Source organism: Zalophus californianus, chromosome 10 (assembly GCF_009762305.2).
Source record: "Zalophus californianus isolate mZalCal1 chromosome 10, mZalCal1.pri.v2, whole genome shotgun sequence".
Classification (NCBI taxonomy): Eukaryota; Metazoa; Chordata; class Mammalia; order Carnivora; family Otariidae; genus Zalophus; species Zalophus californianus.
In genome coordinates, this window is record NC_045604.1 from 3,095,691 (window position 1) to 3,114,296 (window position 18,606).

The 18,606-nt window shown below is 58.8% G+C and overlaps 1 protein-coding gene and 1 long non-coding RNA gene across 5 annotated transcripts in view; one reads left to right on the forward strand and one right to left on the reverse strand.

The window, feature by feature from the left end:
- KIRREL1 (kirre like nephrin family adhesion molecule 1) overlaps nucleotides 1-18,606 on the forward strand; it is an 89,836-nt gene that overhangs the window by 40,307 nt on the left and 30,923 nt on the right. The gene's annotated exons all lie outside the window — the stretch shown is intronic.
- Nucleotides 17,290-18,488, reverse strand: LOC113932977. The gene is made up of 3 exons (XR_003523189.1): nucleotides 18,414-18,488; nucleotides 17,646-17,789; nucleotides 17,290-17,397 (listed from the first exon to the last, which is right to left on the reverse strand). It is a non-coding gene; the product is annotated as an uncharacterized LOC113932977 (long non-coding RNA).

Sequence of the window (18,606 nt, forward strand, 5' to 3'; positions counted from 1 at the left end):
GGAGACAGTGGATGCACAAGGGGCTCTCCCGCGCGGAGCGTGGGACTGGGCATCCCAGATGTGCTTGCTCTGGACAGTTCCTCACTGCGCCTCCTGCCTGGGGAGTGATGTCACCCTCAGTGCCGCTGTTTATCCACTCATGTGTTTGTTCGATTAACCGCATTTATCGAGGACCTTCTGTGAGCCCAAGGGAGCAGACATGTGCATGCCATAAGGCCAGCAAGGAGGCCCCCTAATAGAGGTGAGAGGCAGTGAGGCAGAGGACAAAGGCCAGGGACTCTGGAGCCAGACAGACAGGGGTTCAAATCCCAACTCCAGCTTTTACGAGTTTTATGACCTACTTGAGCCCGTGGTGAGTGGAATGGGAAGGTCTATCTTCTAACATTGTAGTGAGGAGGAATTAAACTAGAGAATGCATTGTCTGCACCTTATAAATACGGGTCCCTCTTCCCCTCGTCTGTGAGAGTTTAACAGGGGTGGCTCTGTGCCTGGAGGGCTTCACAGTGGAGGTGGTGGTTGAGCTTGATCTTCTAGCACGCAGCAGGCATTCCCTTAACCCAACCCTAGTAAGGAAAAGGGCCGGCCTATTCAGAGAAGGAGGGCTCCCCTGTGCTGGGGGTGGGTGGCAGGAGGCAAGGCGGGGAGGGGGCAGGAACCTGGTGATGAAGGGCCTTGGGCGTCCAGCTAAAGATTTTGAATTTTACTGTAAACACCAGGGACATAATGGATTTTTTTTTTTTAAGATTTTATTTATTTGAGAGAGAGAGAGCACGAGCAGGGGAGGGAGTAGAGAGAGAGGAAGAGAGAGAAGCAGGCTCCCTACTGAGCACGGAGCCTGAACCGGGACTTGATCCCATAACCCTGGCATCGTGATCTGAGCCGAAGTCAGAAACTCAACTGACTGAGCCACCCAGGCAGCCCCATAATCGAGGTTTTTAAGTGATGGAATCGATTTTGCCTTTTGGGATAATAACTTGGGGGGGGGGCAGCATGGAAGCCAGGCAGCAGGTGAGGAGGAGAGGAGAGACAGCGGGTGAGGACGGAGCTATAGGCTCTCAGTCATCGAACAAACGTTTATGGAGCAGCTCCCATGTGCCACGCACTCTGCAAAGATGAGTTAAGGAGGGTCCCTGAGGGAGACGGATACACAGAGAACACGGTGGGCGTGGTAAGTGCTCTGGAGAGACGCACGGCCCGAGGGAGCCGGAGAGGGGACAGAGGGCGAAAGGCCAGGGACAGGGCTCTCCTGTGTCCGCACAGATGCCCGTCACTCACACTGACAAGCCAGCAGTACGGCAGGTGGTCCTGGTATTGAGATTGTCCAGGGGAGAGAATATGAGTTAGAACCAGGGGAGCTCAAGAAAGTATTTTGGAGTTGGAACTGACAATCAGTTTGAGGTACAGATTGAGGGGAGAGGGGATCCAGGCCCTCTAGGGGACACCTGCCAGGAAGGCGCTGGGCTTGCAGGGGCCAGGAATGGTGGTCCGGCCCCAAGCAGGGGTGATAGCAGGCCGAGGATCTGGCTGGGGGAGACTGCTGCCGGCTGGGACAGGGGTCTGGGCTCTCCGCCCCCCGCTGGCTGGGGCTCGCCTCTCCTTTCTCGAACCCAGCCCGGGGGAGGGGGACAGTTCTTCCCCATCTGCTCTTGGCTCTCTGAGCTCTCTTTTCAGATTCTGATGTTAATCTTCTCCCAGAAGAACCAGATTCCATGTCCGCTCCATCACCTGCGCCTGCTGCCTCGTTGGTGCCGTGGGGTACGGGGGAAGTGCTTTGAGGCTGTGAGCTCCAGGCTGCTGCCGGAATTAGCTGTCACCACGGTGGACAGCGGGTTGGCTTGGATGCCATGGAAGGGAAGGTGTTTGGTGAGCTGGAGGTGGGGAGGAGGTTAGGCAGTTTGTCTGCTTCACAGCTTCTTCCTGGGGGAAGAGGTGAGAAGAAGAAGGTTCAGGGCCTTCACAGAAGCTCTCAGAGCTTGCTGCAGTTGTTTTGGGGATGGAAGCAATCTGCAGTCTGCAAGGGTCCATACCAGCTGGTGTTTATGAGTCAGTGCTCGCCGAGTGCCAGGCCCTGCCCTGGCTTGACCCGTGCACACGGCCTCCTCAGGCCCTCACCTCCACCCGGGGTCAGGTCGGTGCACTCACGCTTCCTGATGGGCTGTGCACGGGCTCTTCGCGGTGCATCATTGCAGGTCGTATAAGGGACTGACACTGGTCCTGGCGGGCGCTCCAGCACCCACCGTGGGCAGGTGGACAGTGGGGAGACGGGAGCTGTGTGCAGAGTGGGCCTGTAGATCCACGGCGGGGAGAGAGTGTGTGGGAAGCTCCTTGCAAACACGAGGCACACGCAGGGCGCCAGGTGGCACCTGTGCTCTCACCGGGGAGACTGCACGCGGACCCGGGCCACCCCGTCCTGCTTCTGTTCCCCTCCACCTTGTGCTGGGCCCCTCTGCACTCCCTGCCCCCACCCTGCGGCCTCGCCCCAGCCGGGATCAGATGCGGCCTTTGTCTTTCTGCCTGGCTGCCTCCTTTCAGGGGATAAAGGCCTCCGTGTCTGGGGACACTGACAGTTCAGGGGACCTGAGGGGGCAGCTCTGGGAAGTCAGACAGGGCTCCCGCCTTTTCTCTCCACCTACTGCCCCTCTCCTCCGCCACCTTCCCGGAGCCCGGGCACCTCATCACAGTGAAGTTCCAGGGGCCGTGGAGGAGGCTTCTGCCTGCCTGGGGAGCAGAGGAAACAGAGCAGAACGTGTGCCTCTTGGGGAAGCTCGGGGGAGGCCGGGGAGGGGGCTGTGAGCCGCAGGACCCCGGGGAGGCCTCCTGGCCTGCTCCTCCGAGTTCCTACCAAGACCAGCTGTGGGGTCCCTGGTGGCCCGTGCCTGCTGGCTGCTGGTGGTTCCTGGGTGGACGCCGGGGGCCCCATCCCAGGGGCGGGAAGGTGCACTCCTCACTGGCTTAAGGTGAACGGAGCCCCAGTGTGGATGACAGCGGGCCAAGGCCCAGCCCGCGGTGTGGCTGAGCACCTGCCGGCTTTCCCTGTCTGATCTTAGGTGCGTCTCTTAGAGGAAGAACCGGGGGCTTGGGGTGGCTCGCTTGTGCAGTCATGTTGCCGTTGAGGCAGTACTGCGCAGAGGCTGGGGTCGTGCTCTTCCGGGCTGGAAGACCCAGGATTTAATCCTACTTTCCCATCCTAGTGCTGTAACTTCCTAGCTTTATGACATGAGGCAAATGACTTGATTTCTCTCACCCTCCACGTTTCCATCAGTGAGGCGAGGTTAGTGATCTGCCCCGTGATGGTGAGTGTTGAGGGTTCAGTGGGACAATGCACATCAAATGACCAGCTGACTGTCCTGAACGTCATGCATCCATTCGGCCGGTGTGAGCTGGACGTCATCTTGGTGCAGGCAAGGGGTGGCTCACCACACTGTCCTGGGAGCCTGTGCCGGACAGCATCCATCCTTTCCAGATACCTGGTTTCATGGGAAGTGGACCGACTGGACTTCCCTAGAGGAGGACAGTGGTCAAGCTTCTAGAAACCACAACACTCATTTTTATGCGTTCTGTATTTTTAAAGTACCAGGCACTCTTTCTAAGTGTTGAACATACAGCAATGAGCAAAACGGGGTGGGTGGGTGTGGATATTTCTACCTTTATGGATCCTGTAAGGCTCATGTCAGGGAAGAAGACAAGGAATAAATCAATAGGTAAAATATAACGCAAGTTGGATATTGGTGTCGGGAGAAATAATAAAACAAGCGAAAGGGAATCTAGAATGTCGTGGAGCAGTGGCGTGATTTTAAGTGGTGTGGTTCTGGAAGAACTCACTCAGAAGGTGGTACTTGAGACAAGGTCTGAATCAGGAAGGGAGGGAGCAGACACAGCAGGGGGAAGCGTTCCAGGCAGAAGGAAGAGCAAATGCAAAGGTCCTGAGGTTGGAGGGCTCCTGCTGTGTTTGAGGAAAATCCCCTGAAAGGAATGTAGTGAAGTGAGCAAGGGAACAAGTGGTAGAAGCAAGGTGTGTGTGTGTGTGTGTGTGTGTGTGTGTGTGTGCACGTGCATGTGCAGCATGTACAGGCACACAAATCACAAGGGGCCACACACAGTGCACCGCAATCCTGAGGCTAACCACCCAGAGTTAGTGCACACTCGGCAGGTATAGGGCTCAGCCCCAACAAGTGTGGGAGTCCCCAGGCCACCACACTTCTGACCACGGCCCCCTCAGTTTCCGTGAACAGCTTACAGAACCTGGCAAAGTGCCTCAGTTAGCTTCACTGGAAAGGAGACAAGTCAGGGCCAAGAAGACGAGGAGAGGAGCTCCACGTCCTCTCCCTGGGGAATCAGGCCATCTCCCTCCTGGCACACGGAGGAGGTCACCGACCACGAAATCCCCCTCAGCATCCAGCGTTTACTGGGGTTTTGTGATTGAATCAGCGGCCTGGGATGGAAGCCACCGAGCCCTCTTCCTCTCCCTGAGACCAGCAGGTCAGGCTGGGGTCCGTGGCCCGGAGCCCCAGCCCCTCCAGCGCCATGGCTGATCTACCCGCAGGACCAGCCCCCACCCAGAGTCACAAAGCCGGCTGTGGGCCAAGAGCCCAAAGACACTCCTATCATTTGGGAAGTCCCAAGGGTTCACAGCCTCTGTCCCAGCAACCCAGGACAAGGACCAGACAGGTTATTATGGACAAGAACCTTGACGGGGTCACGAGAACTTGGGTCTTCACCTTGAATGAGACGGGCAGTGAGGGGTAGGTTCCGAGCCGAGAAGTGTGATGTAATTTCGGTTTCAACGGGGTCACTCTGGCCGCTATGTTAGGAGTAGAGGCCGTCATTCGCTGAGAGGACCAGATTTAGGGGAGGAAGACTAGGAGTTCCGTTTTGGAGAGAAGTGTGAGGTGCCCGTCGGACACCCAAGCGCAGCTATGAAGTAAGCCGGTCGGCGGTTATGGCCGGAGCTTGAGCGAGACGTCCGGGCCGGCTGGGGGAGGTGTGGGTGACCAAGCCCGGGGAACTCGCTGAGGGGAAGGCGGCAGGGACAGGACCAGGGTGGGCAGCTAGCGGGGGGCTGGGGAGGAGGCGGGGCGAGGGAGGACCGGGCGAGCGCCGGGCCCGCGAGCCCGGGGAGCAGGGGTCAGCTGTACCAAACCCTGCTGACCCTTTGAGCAAGGGGAGAACAGGAGGTGAGGGTTTTTGTTGGGTGGAGCCGCCGGGGGCGGGGGGTCCTTGGTGACCTTGAGCAGGGAAACCGTGGTGTGAGTCCCTGGGAGAATGGGAGGAGAACCCCAGAAGCAACTGCTCTTGAGGGGTTTGCTGTGACCCGAGCAGAGAGGTGGGGTGGGGGCTGGGCCAGCGGAGAAATCGCCGCCCGCTGGTGTGCCATGTCTGTGGAGGGCAGCCAGGCTGTGTGGTCCCCAGCAGAGGACACACCGTGCTTCTCCCCTTTCCCTCTCAGGGGAGGGGGGAGTGTCCAGTGGCTAAACAGACAGCTGTTTAGCTAGCTGTCTCCAGTAACGGAGAGCCTCTGTGGCTTAAATAAACGAGGCTTAAAAAGGTACTTGAAACTCAGTGATCAGGTGCATTTTCTGGATGGCTAAGCCAGGTAGATACAGCCGTAATAAAACCCTGGGCGGAGAGGTGGGTGGCGCCTTGTCCTTGACAGAGCACATCCTCACAACGGCCCCGCCAAGATCGTTCTGTTTTACAGTCGGGTTGACTGAGGCTCAGAGCAGGAGGCCTGGCCCAAGGTCACCTAATTAGTACAGAGGTGGAGCTGGGGCCACGACCATGCTCACAGTCCTGCGTGCACACCCTCCCAGGGCTGCCCAGTGCTCAGCCATGCCAGTTATAACCTGCTCTGACCCACACACCAGAATGCTTCGGGGCCAGGGTTTGGGTCTCCTGTGGAAGGTTCCATCATCTGTGCCCCCTCCCCAGTGTGGCTCCCACAAAAGTAATCTGCTGTGAGTGAAGCACACAGTTTCCTGCCCTCTGCCCAGGACTTCCCTGCTCCTCCCGGCCGGCCCGACCCTCCCTCTCATTACCCTTACTTTCAGGAGATCTCGGAGCCCTAGAGTGCCTTACTACCGCACTTCCTCGGGCTTCCTGCACCAGCACTCCAGTCCTTGGGCTCCTTGGTGCTGATGACACCTATCGAGTTCCCAAAATCAAAAAGTGTGAGACATCCAAAAATGAAATAAGAAATACTTATATCATCTCCATTTTATAGATGAGCACACTGAGGTTCAGAGAGGTAAAGCACGTGGCCCCAGGCTGCACAGCAGAGCCAGCCACGGAGTCAGCCTGTTTAGCCACTGGACACTCCTGCCTGAGAGGGAAAGGGGAGAAGCACAGACTAGGAAAGGCTTCCAGAAATCGGCATGATTTCTCTGAGCCTCTGGTGTGCTGAGCCATGAGCAAAGAAATAGATGTAGTTGCTGCCCCAGGTGAACTCACAGCGGCAGACTCACCGAACATCAAAGTAGGAAGGGATCTCGGGGCTGTCGTCCAAATTGGGACACAGAGAGTGCAGAGAAACACCTACGAAGGGAAAAGGACGCACACCTTTGCTCGCGTACAAAAATAACATAAAACACACAAGTCAGCAGTTGGACACGGGCCCTGAACAGCCTGTCACAGCAAACACGTGTGTGGGGCGCTGCCACAGGCCCGAGGCAGGGTCCTCATCCTGCAGCTGGAGGGGGAAGTGCAGGGGTAGGAAATCACAGGACGTCGACCAAGAGCACTGACTGCCTTTGAGAAGGAACGAGCGGGAGAGAAGTGTCAGGTAAGGGTGAAATGCTATGGGGTGTGGCCCAAACTCCAGTGGGGGTTATCAGGAAAAGCTTCCTGGAAGAGGGGGTCATGTGGGTTGGACTGGAGAAGAAGACTTGGGTCAGCAAGTGAGGAGACAGAATGAACAAAAAATATTTGTAGGGCGAGGTAGAAAAGAAAGAGCAAGTTAACTTTGGGGTTCAGTTCAATTCAGCAGGTTGAGAGTCTCCTAAGAGCTGGACATCCTTGCCAAGCATAAGGATGGATTACAAACAGCGTCTGTCCTCAGGGCTTGTTAGTCATCGGGCACGCAAGTACCCTGGGAGCTCAGGGCGGGGCCTCGGCCCAGGAGGAAGAGGAGGGAGCCAAGTGGCAGGGGAGGGGAGCTTGCAAGGTGGAGGGCTGGGGCGGGAGTTTCTGGAGGGTGATGCGGGAGCAGCAGTGAAGTTGGGCAGGACCTGAGCTAATTTGAGCTTCCTCTGAAGTCACTGGGGAGCTATTGATGGTTTCACACGGGGTGGCGGCGATAGTAGATTTGTGTTTTAGGAAGATCATCCAGGCCACTGTGCGGAGAATGGATTTAAGGGGCACAAGCTGGGGGCGGGGGAACCGGTCAGGGGTGGTTGCCATAGGCCAGGGGAGCAAAGATGGGGCTTCAGCAGGGGGAGTAGGTGCTGGGGGCAGGCATGACCTAGCTGACCGAGCTGTTTAGGAGGGGTGTCCGGCGCCAACTGGCACGCGGTAAGGGAGGAGGGGACTGCGGTGAGTGCCCGATTGGAATGTGGGTGGAGAAGTAGCCGAGTCAGCGAGCAGAGGGACCAGGGCTCCAGGCTGAAGGTGCTCGGGTCACGGCAGCCACAGGGCTGGAGCCGGAGTCCCAGCTCTCACGGACTGAGCCTGTCTCACATGCTGGTGAACGCTCCCTGGAGTCCCTGGGTGGGGCCCCTTGGCCGTTGTCTGGAGGTGGGGATCAGGAGCAGAACTGGGTGGGGGGGCTATGCACAGGTGTGACGTGTGGTTGGAGAGAGCATCTAGAGCGTCTGTCCAGGAATTCCTGGGTCCCAGGGGCTCTGGCTCCCCAGGCAGCAGCTGAGCCCCACCCGCGGCTTCCGGGTGAGAGTACAGGCTGAATCCCAGCGCCCTCCGTCCCGGGTTCCGCGGGGGCCGGGCATATCAGAGAAAGGCGTGGAGGCCACCAGACAACAGGACAGTATTACTGATTACAGCAGGAGTCACTTAACCGTGAGAGACCACTCAGCACTCAGAGTGCAGAGCGTCCAGGGTTCAAGGGACCATCATGGTGGCAGGTGGGGTAGAGATGGCGCCCGTGGAGCCCAGAGAGCCCTGAGCTGTGCTCCTGGCGTTGCTGTCGACCGGCTCTGTGACTTTGGAGGATCCACCTCGCCTCTCTGGGCCTCAGGTTCCCCATCCGTGAAACGAGAGGGTCGGGTGACGTCATCTTGTGGTCTCCTCCGGCCGTAACACTGCAGGACGTGGGAATGCAGTGGGGCAGCGGCTGTCCAGTTGGTCCATCCCTGCTCTCACTATCTTCCCTCGTCCAAAATTTTACCTTCTCTTGATTCCCGAGAACGTGAGAGCAGGAAACCCTCCGTCGTGTCTGCCTTCCCTTCCTCCTGCTTCAGCGTCAACCTGATGGCGGAGGACAGACATCTGCTCACGTTGCTGGGAGCCGAGGCCCCTCCTCTGCCTTTGGTCCCCGTGGCTCTTCGATGGTGGACGTGGGGGGCCTGGCCGGGTGGGGCAAGGGGCCCACAGGCAGCCCGGTGCGGCTGTCAGGTCTGCTCACACTCACACTCTGTGCCTTTTCGGTCTTCCCGCCTCTGAGCCTGTGCTCATGCTGTTCCCTCTGCCTGGAAGGGCGGCCTTCTTGAAGCGGGGGAGACACCACAGCTCCCGTCACCTGCAATCTGACGATAAGCCGTTATTATGAAGGGTCATACAACAAATAACCTGCAGGTGTAGAGTTGTCATCCGCGGAGTAATAGCCGTGGCTAATATTTTAAAGTACTGACTGTGTGTGCATCTCATCTCTTGCTCACAACTGAACGCTGCCAACAGCCGCCCGGGCCACAAGGGCACCAGCGCTGGAGCACGGTCCTCCCCTTTGGGGGCCACACCCTAATCAGGCTCCCGTCTTGCTTACTCTTCCCCCACCATGGGTGCAAGAGCAGTCTTCCTAAAGTCCACCCTTCCGTGGCCCCCATGGTCCAGAGGATGAGGTCCATACTCCTCAGAATGACCTTGGGTGGCCGCCCCCACTGCGCCCCCCTCCAGGATTCTGACTTTTCCTGCCGTCTGGTGACGCAGCTGAAGACCATCCCCTCGGCTCCCACATTCTCCCAGCCGCCAGGTCCTGCTGATCCTGCGTCCTCCATGCAGTTCATACCTGCTCCATTTCCCTCTATCCACTGTCTCGGTCCTACATCCTCATAATTTCTCTCGTGGAGCCAAGCCACAGCGCCCCGCGGTGCCGGCCCCCAGCCGATGGCGGGGCGGTCTACCGCATGCTTCATTACTCCTCTCCAACTGTGACAGAATCCCAGCCCGTCCCACGACCCACAAGCAGGACCAACCTGCTTGTGTTCTCTCTCTCATCAGAGCCACGTGCAGATGCCACCGTCCACCAAACACCCTGCCTCCGAGCCCTTGCCATGCTTATGCTCTTCCTGTGGGAAGCCCTCCACCCTCGCGGCGAAGCTCCCGTCTTCTGCTTAGGGACCCCCTCCTACTTTGCAGATCTTAGTCTCTGTGCTAGCCTCTCTGTGAGGCCTTCCTGGTCACCAGCCCACCCCCGCCCCCGGGCCAAATGGACTCTTTTTCTCTCTCTGTGCACCCGTGAAGCCCCGTCCATAGTTTGCCATGGTGCCTGTCACCCCCTGCGGCCTTCATGCGTGACAGTCTGTACTCCCGGGTGAGGTCCCTGGGGAGCAGGAGGCCGGTGGGATCCCACTGCGGGCCTCTAGCCCCCAGCACGGTGGCTGACGCCTGGTAGGGTAAAGGTGTGTGAAGAGTAGAGGGGGTAAGTGAACAACCTGCCACAGCCTGACCCCAGTCCACCTGTCCTGTCAGGTCCCATAAGCCACAAAAATGCGGCACCTTATAATTGCCAAGCACATGTCATTAGCAAGTACACTGAAGGGGATTATCACTTTTAATCCTGACCACCCTGCCCTTCCGCAAATACCCAGAGCTCCAGGCACGCCAGACTGTTCCCCCCACACACCACACACTTCCCTGCCTTTGTCCCCGATGTTCTTTGTGCCCAGAATCGCTTCCCCTCCGTACCTGCTGGTGCGAGGCTTTGTCTTGCCCCTTACACAGTCTCTGCCCAGAGTCCCTCTTTCCTCTTCCCACCTTCAGAATTAATCATTTCTCTCCTAAACAGCAAAGCCGATGACTGGCCTGAGCCTTATCTCTTACTAAAGCTATTTATTATAAATGCCCCAAGAGCGAGGCTATGCCTTATTAATCTCCTTATCTCTGTGGTGCTTGGTAGAAACCCTGGCGCACAGTAGGTCCCCAAGACTTGTTGCTGATTAGTGTGGAATAGAATTGAACTGAACTGTTTAGCGTTCAAAGTTCTTCCAGGTTTGGAGGGAACCAGAGGCAGAAAGCAGTCCGTGCAGGAATGGGTTGGAGCCTGGGGGCCTCAGCACGACAGGAACCCTTCCACCCAAGTCACGAGATTTCTTATGTGGATGGTGGAGGCACCCTTGTTACTATTAATGAATTTCTGAGTATCCCAACAGCATGCCGGAGTGCTGAGTGGCATGCCCATGGCCGGGCTAAGCCTGTGCCAAGAGCGCCTTATGACGTTTCCTATGAATGGCTCTCAGAGCCCCGTGGGTCCTCGGAGAACCCACACCATCTCGAGAGGTGGAAGGCGCCGAACAGGCATCCGGTCTGGCCCGTGCGCTTCACGGATGAGGCATCGGGGCGGGGGGGCCCAGGAGGGAGGCAACGGCAGAGCTGGGGTCAGACCCGGTTCTGGTTTCCAGCCGATGTGTTTCCTGCTACCGTCTCTACTGAAATCTGCCCACACACCAAATTGCTGTGAGCGTTCCTGGTCGTCCCTCTTCCTCCATTCTGTTCAATTCAACAAATGTTTATTGTATCGCGTACCTCCTGCAGAGAGGCCCTTGCGGGGCTTCTGGGGCTAGACAGACTGGAGGACGAGGTTCCTGATAGTCTGCTGCCTGCACTGCGGGTGGAGGTGGGTGTGATGGGGTGCAGGGGGGGCTTGCCTCGAGCAGAGCGCGTCCGCATGCACACCAGTGGGCTCTCTTGCGGCCGCCTGCTCCAGCCGCCCACCCTGGGATCTGCCCCCCATAAGACGGGCTCTAGAAGGTGGGGCTGGTACTTGCCCCCGGGGCCACCTGCCCTCCCTCAGAACCGGTGTGAAGGGGACGCCCAGTCCAGTTGGCCGGCCCATGTGAAGAAGGTGGGAGCAGGAGAGTACCCAGGCTCGGGAAGGGGAGGGAGCCTCTTCCACTTCCTTCTGGAAGAACACAACTCACGTCCTGTGCAGTCCCGTGCTTTTTCGGCTCTAACAGAGCTGGGGTTTCAAGAAGGGGGTTTCAAGAGACAGAGGCTGGGAGGCCCAGGCCCTGAAGGCGGGTGTCTGTTGAGAAGCCGAGGAGGAGCCCCGTCCGTCTGTCAGCAGCCTGGGCTCCCCCAGCCCCTCAGCAGGAGCGGCCGCCCCTCCCCGTGCGCTGGCTGCCCAAGCACCATCTCGGGAATGCCAGCGCTCTGTTCATTTGTGGGCCTTGCAAATACTTTATTGGCATCTCGGGGTGTTGAAAGTCATGTAATTATGCGCAGAATTTATATGTCGCCAGGGCTGCTGGGGCGCCCTCCCTGCGTCTCCTTCCAGGCACTGCAAATATTGAAGGCTGTCTTAGAAAAGAATCAAACCTACCCGCCTTTATATCTATGCACCCTGTAGATAAGGTTTTAATTGAAAATTGGTTCATCTGTTCCCTCTGCCTAATGACAAGCTGCCCACATTGACCCTGTGGCACCGGGACCAGAGCCCAGCGCCTGCAGGCGAGAGCGGGGTGGGTCCCGTGAGGGGCTGCCAGTGACTCTGGCTGCCTCCGTCTCCCACATGCACCTCTGGGCCTTCTTGTTTCTTACCCAAGAGTCGGTGCTGTCCTTGGCGGGCAGGGCTGTCCCTTCCCTCCCTCCTTCCTCCCATCCCGTGGCGTCCTGCAGTGGGGGCAGGACCCAGCTCACAGCCTGCTTCCTCCTCCCTTTGCCCCGGGGCGCGCCCCTCCCAGCTGGGCAGAGCTCTTCACTGTGAGTCAACACCATTCCCTTGTCCGCCCCGGGTGCCTGGAGGCCTCTCGCCCCCCACCCCACCCCGGGACACACAGTCTAGTCCTCCCCAACCAGCTCTGGACCCTCCTCTCCTGGGGAGCCCCTGCAGTAGTGACCATCCTTGGGGCTTGCCTCCTCCGTCAGGCTGGAGCATCTTCCACCCTCTAATTCCTCCTCACCAAGCAGGATGAGGCAGGACCCGTGGCCTGGAGGCAAGGGGCTGGGTCGTGGGCTCAGCCTGCCCTCCCCAGGGCCTCCTGGAAGGTGGGAGAGGCAGGGGTCAGCTTGGCTGCCTGGCCAGGCAGGCCCGGGGCGGGGGTGGGGGGGTGCCCCCGGCCTCCACCCTCAGCCACCCTCTCAGCCCCGGTCACACGTCCTGCTGTACCCGCCCGAGAGCAGGAGGAAAGATTCACTTCCCAGCTCCAGCGGGCGGCTGTGAAATATGATTTCTGAAGTGTTAATAATGCATCACGTTTGGATAGCACTTTACATCTTGCCGAGTGGCTGGCTGGGCTGGGGGGCTGGCTGCCGGCTTCGCTGCAGGGCTCCTCAGGACCACGGGACTGCTCCCTGGTGCCTCAGTTTCTCTTTCTGAAGCAGCGAAGGAGGGCTTCAGACTTGGCCTCCTGCCAGGGCCTGGAGGTGCCTCCCCTTGCCACCGCACCCCTCGTCCCCACCTGCACGTCTCCTGCATCGTCCTCCCGGGAAGCCCCCAGCACTCCTGCCCTCACTCATCAAGCCCTCATCACGTGCCTGGTGTCAGCAGCGGTGACACCGCCTTGGGGGCTCCGCAGCTTGGCAGGGGTAGGGGCGTGTGTCCCAGCCCCACCCTCCCCTCTGCTCCTGTGGGCGGGGTGTGGGCGGGCTGCCGGGGCTTCTGGGGATCCCAGCTAGCTCACTTCTGTGGACGTGGAGGGGAGCTGTCTTTGGTGGTCTGCTCAGAGCCAGTAGGCCTTCCGGGTCCTGGACCTCCCAAGACCGGAACCTTTCAGCCTGCCCACTCCAGCCTCTGTGCGTTTCACATGTGTGTATGAAAGGACCCCCCTGTCTTCGTTGCTTCCTGGGGCTTCCCACAGACCTAGAATATTCCCGTCTGTCCCTGTCACCGAGCCCTTTTCCACCTGTCGCTTCAGAGGCTTGGAAAATCTCTCCATCAGGGCACCTGGGTGGCTCACATGGTTAAGCGTCTGCCTTCGGCTCAGGTCATGGTCCCGGGGTCCTGGGATCGAGTCCCGCATCGGGTTCCTGGCTCAGCTGGGAGCCTGCTTCTCCCTCTCCCTCTGCCTCTCTCCCTGCTCATGCTTTCTCTCTCTCTCTCTCTCTCTCTCTCTCTGTATCTCTGTGTCTCAAATGAATAAATAAAATCTTAAAAAAAAAAAAAGACAATCTCTCCATCTCCCAGCCCACATCCACAGTCACCGCTTCCAGGAAGCCCGCCAAGAGTAATCAGAGGGAAAGAGAACACGTGTAGTGTTAGGACGGGTTGCCGCACGTTCCGCCGCTACTCCCACCCCTGACCTGCTGGAGAACCAGGTACTGCCCTCTCTGCCGCATGGGCCCCTGAAAAGTATGTGGGAATTCTGTTTCCGTAAAACTGTACTCGTTTTTAGACCTGGATTTCTGGTTTCCAGAGGCCCTGCTCTGCCACCGTCTTTACAACAGCTCTGGACCTCAGTGTCCGCACCTGCAAATGAGGCCGTCAGAAAGGCGGTCACCAGGGCCTTACTCTGATGACTCTCCTTCCAACAATCCCCTGGCGAATTGTTAGGTGAAGAGAAGAAGCCCTTTGATAAGCACGTAATTGCCTTCCAGCCGATTGATGCCTTCAGGCAAGCGGGGCGCTGTGTTTTCGGGGGGCAGGGCGCTTGCCTGTGCTCTGTGACGTCTTCCTCCAGGGCTCCTGCCCTGGGCGGGCTCTGGCCGGTGGGTCTGGCCCTGACTGAAAGCACCCCGGGGGGGGGGGGGGTGCTGGGGAGCAGGGACGCTTGCCTGCCCCCCCCCCCGCCCCGCCCTCCTGACTCCTCCCACTTCTCACTTCCTGGGAAGACAATTCCTCACGAAGTTTTCCCAGCGGGTTGCCCTGCCGCTCCTGTTCAGCTGACACTGAGCTGACGAGTTATTAAAAACCCTTCATTATTATTCTGTGCTGTCTCTCTCCCTCCTCCCTCCCTGCCCTGCCCCAGGCTTGCGAGGCCCTTGGCTGTCACTGAGAAATGCCTGGAGGCCCCTAGCCAGGCAGAGGCAGCCTTTTCCACCCCCCCCCACAGAGTGCGCCCCCCAGAAGCAGCAGCAGGCCAGAGGCAACGGGTCCCGCCCAGGCCCAGGGACTCTCGCACCTGGGTTCCCCATCCTGCTTTGGCAGAACTCGGGGAGCTGCTGTGGGCATGTGGATGCTCAGGGCATGGTCAGAGCGGAATCTTGGTTCTGGAGACATTTCCAAGGTGTGCACGTTCCAGACGACATCTGGGACCCGATGCTTCCTCCCGTGGAGAAAGAGTGACAGGGCAACTCCATCATCCCACTGTCTGAGCTGGGGGTCCAAACCTGGCTCATCCATCACATGTGCCAGTAATCAGGTTTGGCTGCAGTAAGAACAGAACAGAATACTCCACTCCTGTCCCAGGCGCAGGGCCCCACGGGAGAGGCCCCACTCCGGAGTCAGGAGGCAGACAGGCAGGGCCTCCAGGCAGCTCAGCACCTCCACGGCACCCTCCCCACTTCAGGGCCTCCCCTGGCGCCCCACGAAGGGCCATAGGCCCTGTGCCTGGGCCAGACATCCAGGGTCAGCCGTGCATGGGAAGACGTTCAGACTCCATTTACATTGTCCGTGGATTTCTGTCTGCTCAAGTTGCCTCTCGAGATCGAACTCACTCTTCCTGGGGGCTCGGCATCAGGGTCCTCTCGTCCTGAGCCTCAGCCTTGTTCAGCCCCTCTTCCAAGGGCAGAAAGCTCTGGACAGCTGACTTCCAGACAAGAGTAAGCATCCATAAGTAGCCCGAGAATTTGTGCGCCCACATGCCCACCATGACTTGGTCCCCAGGTTGAGCTGACGCCTTCGTTTGCCCGAAGCATTGTCACCACCTCACTAGAGGTGTGCGGCAGAAAGAAACCGAAGCCATCAAGCTCCTCTTCATGCAGCCTTCCGTGGAGCTTCATGAGCTCCTCCAACGGGGAATTGCTCTTGGCTTCTCCTCTGCGTCTGGCCGGTCCCGAGGCGGACACAGAACACAGATCGAAGAGACAAGTGAGCAAGGAGTTGAGAAGGGCTCGTGTGGGAAGCTGAGGGGGGCACAGGCCAGCGTGGCTGGTCTGGGTGGGATGGGATGGGGAAGGCGACACTTCCTTTACAATCCCTCTGGGAGGACTGCCTGGAGGAGGAGGATGTGAAGGATGCTAGGAGATGGCGGGGTCACAAGCAGGAAGGGAAGGTGCATCAGGGACAGTGGCCCCCAGGACTGGGGTGGGTGCCGGCCAGAGCCAGGGCTTGGGGCTGACCCAGGCTCAGTGCGGGCACTGGGGTCAGCAGGGGGTCAGGCCTGAGCGGGTTACCGTTAAGGGTAGGGGTTCACGTTTGATTTATGCACTCGTTGATTCACTAAACCTCTGTTGATGACTTTACTGCTGCTGACAGGCACTGAGGGAATTTGAGAGGCTGGGCTCTAGTTGGGGTTCGGGGTTGAATGGCTGCTCGGATTAGGTTCTGGTTGGAACTAGTGTTGGTGTCGAGGTGGGCTGGGGGTCGTGTGTGGGGTTGGTGCGGAAACGAACACAGCCTGGTGTGAGGCTTCTCCGTCCTCCCGGGCTCTGCTCCTGGGCCCTCCCTCCCGTGGCTCACCCAGGCTCGTCTCTGCTGCCGAGGCCCCCCTGGACGGACTGGAATCTGTTCAGTGACAGCAGACCTCTGGTAGCCCTGCCAGTATCAGCGCTGGCTCCTCGCCTCCAGCCCCGCCTTCTGCCTTCCCTGCATCCCGGCCGTGGTGGGCCAACTCCCGCTCCTGCTGTCCCTCAGCTCCGTTCTGGAGCCTCCGACCCTTGCCCCTCCTTCTCCGTCTCCCTGTCCCGGCCCCTGCGGGTGAGCCACCCCCCCGCACCACTGCCCACCTGCCCCGGGCTCTGTCCCGTCTCCTGTGCTCGGCACCTGTCTGTCTTCCGTGCAGTTGTCCATTTTCCAGGGTCCTCCGGTCTGCCCTTCTTCCTCTGCTCACTGCATTCGGAGAACCTTCTGCTGCATCCCTCCCCGTCCCTGGAGGAGTTTCTTCTCACGGCTCGTCATCAGTCCTGTGGGGCGGATGCTCGGAGGACACCTGCCCCTTCCAGCAGCCCAGCTAGGGGCCGGTGGTGTTGTGAGGAGAAGTCATTTCCATGGGATACGAGGTGTCAGGGACTGCCGGAGGGAGGGCACAGAGCAGGGACGCGTCCCTCCTTCCCTTGATTCATTCCTGAGCGGAGCAGTGAGCGCCCCCCAGGTCGTCCTTCCCCTCCCTCTATTAGCCCCGTGCCGAGATGTCAGGCGGTGGCCCCATGAAGTGCCAGGATTCCAGGGGAGGCTTGGGAAGGAAGGTCTAGAATTACCTGAGCAAAAGCCTGACTGCTCCCACTGCCACCTTCCATTTCGGAGAATCCGCACACAGACCGGCTGAGGGCCGGGTTTCCAGGGGCCTCTCTGTGCCCCACAGTCCTCCCTGCCCTCCGCCCCCTCCTCTGCCTTTCCCTCACTCTTGGGGCCCTCCTGTGCTCCCATGAGAACCTCTTTCCACCCACCCCATCCATCCTTGGGCGGACGGTGAGCTTGATTGGCTCTGATATCCAGGGGAGGCACACGATGCATGTTGGAATGCGCGGCGCCCCGGCCCCCTCACAGGGAGATAATCGAGGGGGAATATTGGCTCATCCAGGAAACGAGGTGCTAAATTTGTTGTGAGATTGGTGTCACAAGCAATCAAAGGGAACTTGTCCCCATCGAGGGCTGGGCAGTGAAATGAGGAATCATTAGGTTATTGCAGAGACCAGGGACAGTGGAGGTGGAGGAAGGAAAGTTACCCCTCCCCTTCCCGTTCCCCGGGCGGGGGCGGGGGGCAGCACAGGGAGATCGAAGAGGGAAGGAGAGAATCAGATGCAGAGAGGGTGGGAAGGAAGAGGCAGGCTGCTTTCTCCAACAGTCCCTACAGCTGCGTGTCCTACCCTCTTTGCCACAGAAGCCATCAAGCTCCTCTTCATGCAGCCTTCCGTGGAGCTTCATGAGCTCCTCCAACGGGGAATTGCTCTTGGCTTCTCCTCTGCGTCTGGCCGGTCCTGAGGCGGACACAGAACACAGATCGAAGAGACAAGTGAGCAAGGAGTTGAGAAGGGCTCGTGTGGGAAGCTGAGGGGGGCACAGGCCAGCGTGGCTGGTCTGGGTGGGATGGGATGGGGAAGGCGACACTTCCTTTTCAATCCCTCTGGGAGGACTGCCTGGAGGAGGAGGATGTGAAGGATGCTAGGAGATGGTAGGGTGACTGGCATGTACACAGGTTGCTCCCCGCCTTCTGTTAAATACCCACCTCCTTCAGAGCTGCTCTGGTTTCCACATGCTTCAGGGTCCCAGGAAGAGTTGTCGGTATGCACAGCCTCGAAGAGAGGTCTCTCCACGGACCCTTGTCGTGGACTCCCAGTTGGCCACCACCACTGCGTTCCCCGCCAGTGTCCTGTAAACTTCCGGGATGAGTGGCTTGGGTCTCCCCTTCCCCTGTCCTTGGACATTTGTGTCCCAGGTGACAAGCAGACTGAAGCAGGCAGGACGGGAGAGATCAGGAGCAGACAGACCCCAGAGTTTGCAGCCCCGGAGGCCCGTCTCCGCTGTGCTGGCGCGGCCCACTGAAGGCCACCATATTGGGACCATATTGGGACCCCGCTCCCACAGCCGTTAATTACAGAGCCTGCGCCTCTGGGCTCCCTCGGCTCCTGCAGCAAATTAACATTCCAGTGCCCCTTGCACGTAGAGGATGAACCAAGTTAGATGGATCGATTCAGCAGCCGGTTGGAGCTGCTTTACTTTACACAGGATTGATCCAGGTGACCCCAACTTGGGGCCTCCAGAAGCGCCTTTGCGGGAAATCTTTTTAATGGAGATTAATTGGAAAAGCCTAGAATGTCCTAGTTGTGGTGGCTACGTATCAACACTCGTGTAGAGATGTACAGTAACGGAAACAAGCTCACAAGACACGTGAACGCAAACCAGGACACACGTACCCCCCAGCACACGCGCATGCACGCATGCACGCACGCATGCACACGCACACCAAGTAGCCGCCTTGCACCTCCTGACTCACCCGGCGGGGCTGACACTCTGCAGCGCTGCATCTCGGATCCGCCACCACGTCCACTTTTGTCTTCCTGAATCCAGACCTCTCTTTTGTGTCTGTCCAGTCTCTCTCAACAGCGTAGAAGTTCTGGAGGGAGGGGAGAGGAATGCCCAGAAGGAGAAAGTGTTTAATTTTTAAAGAGATATAACCTTAGCTCCGA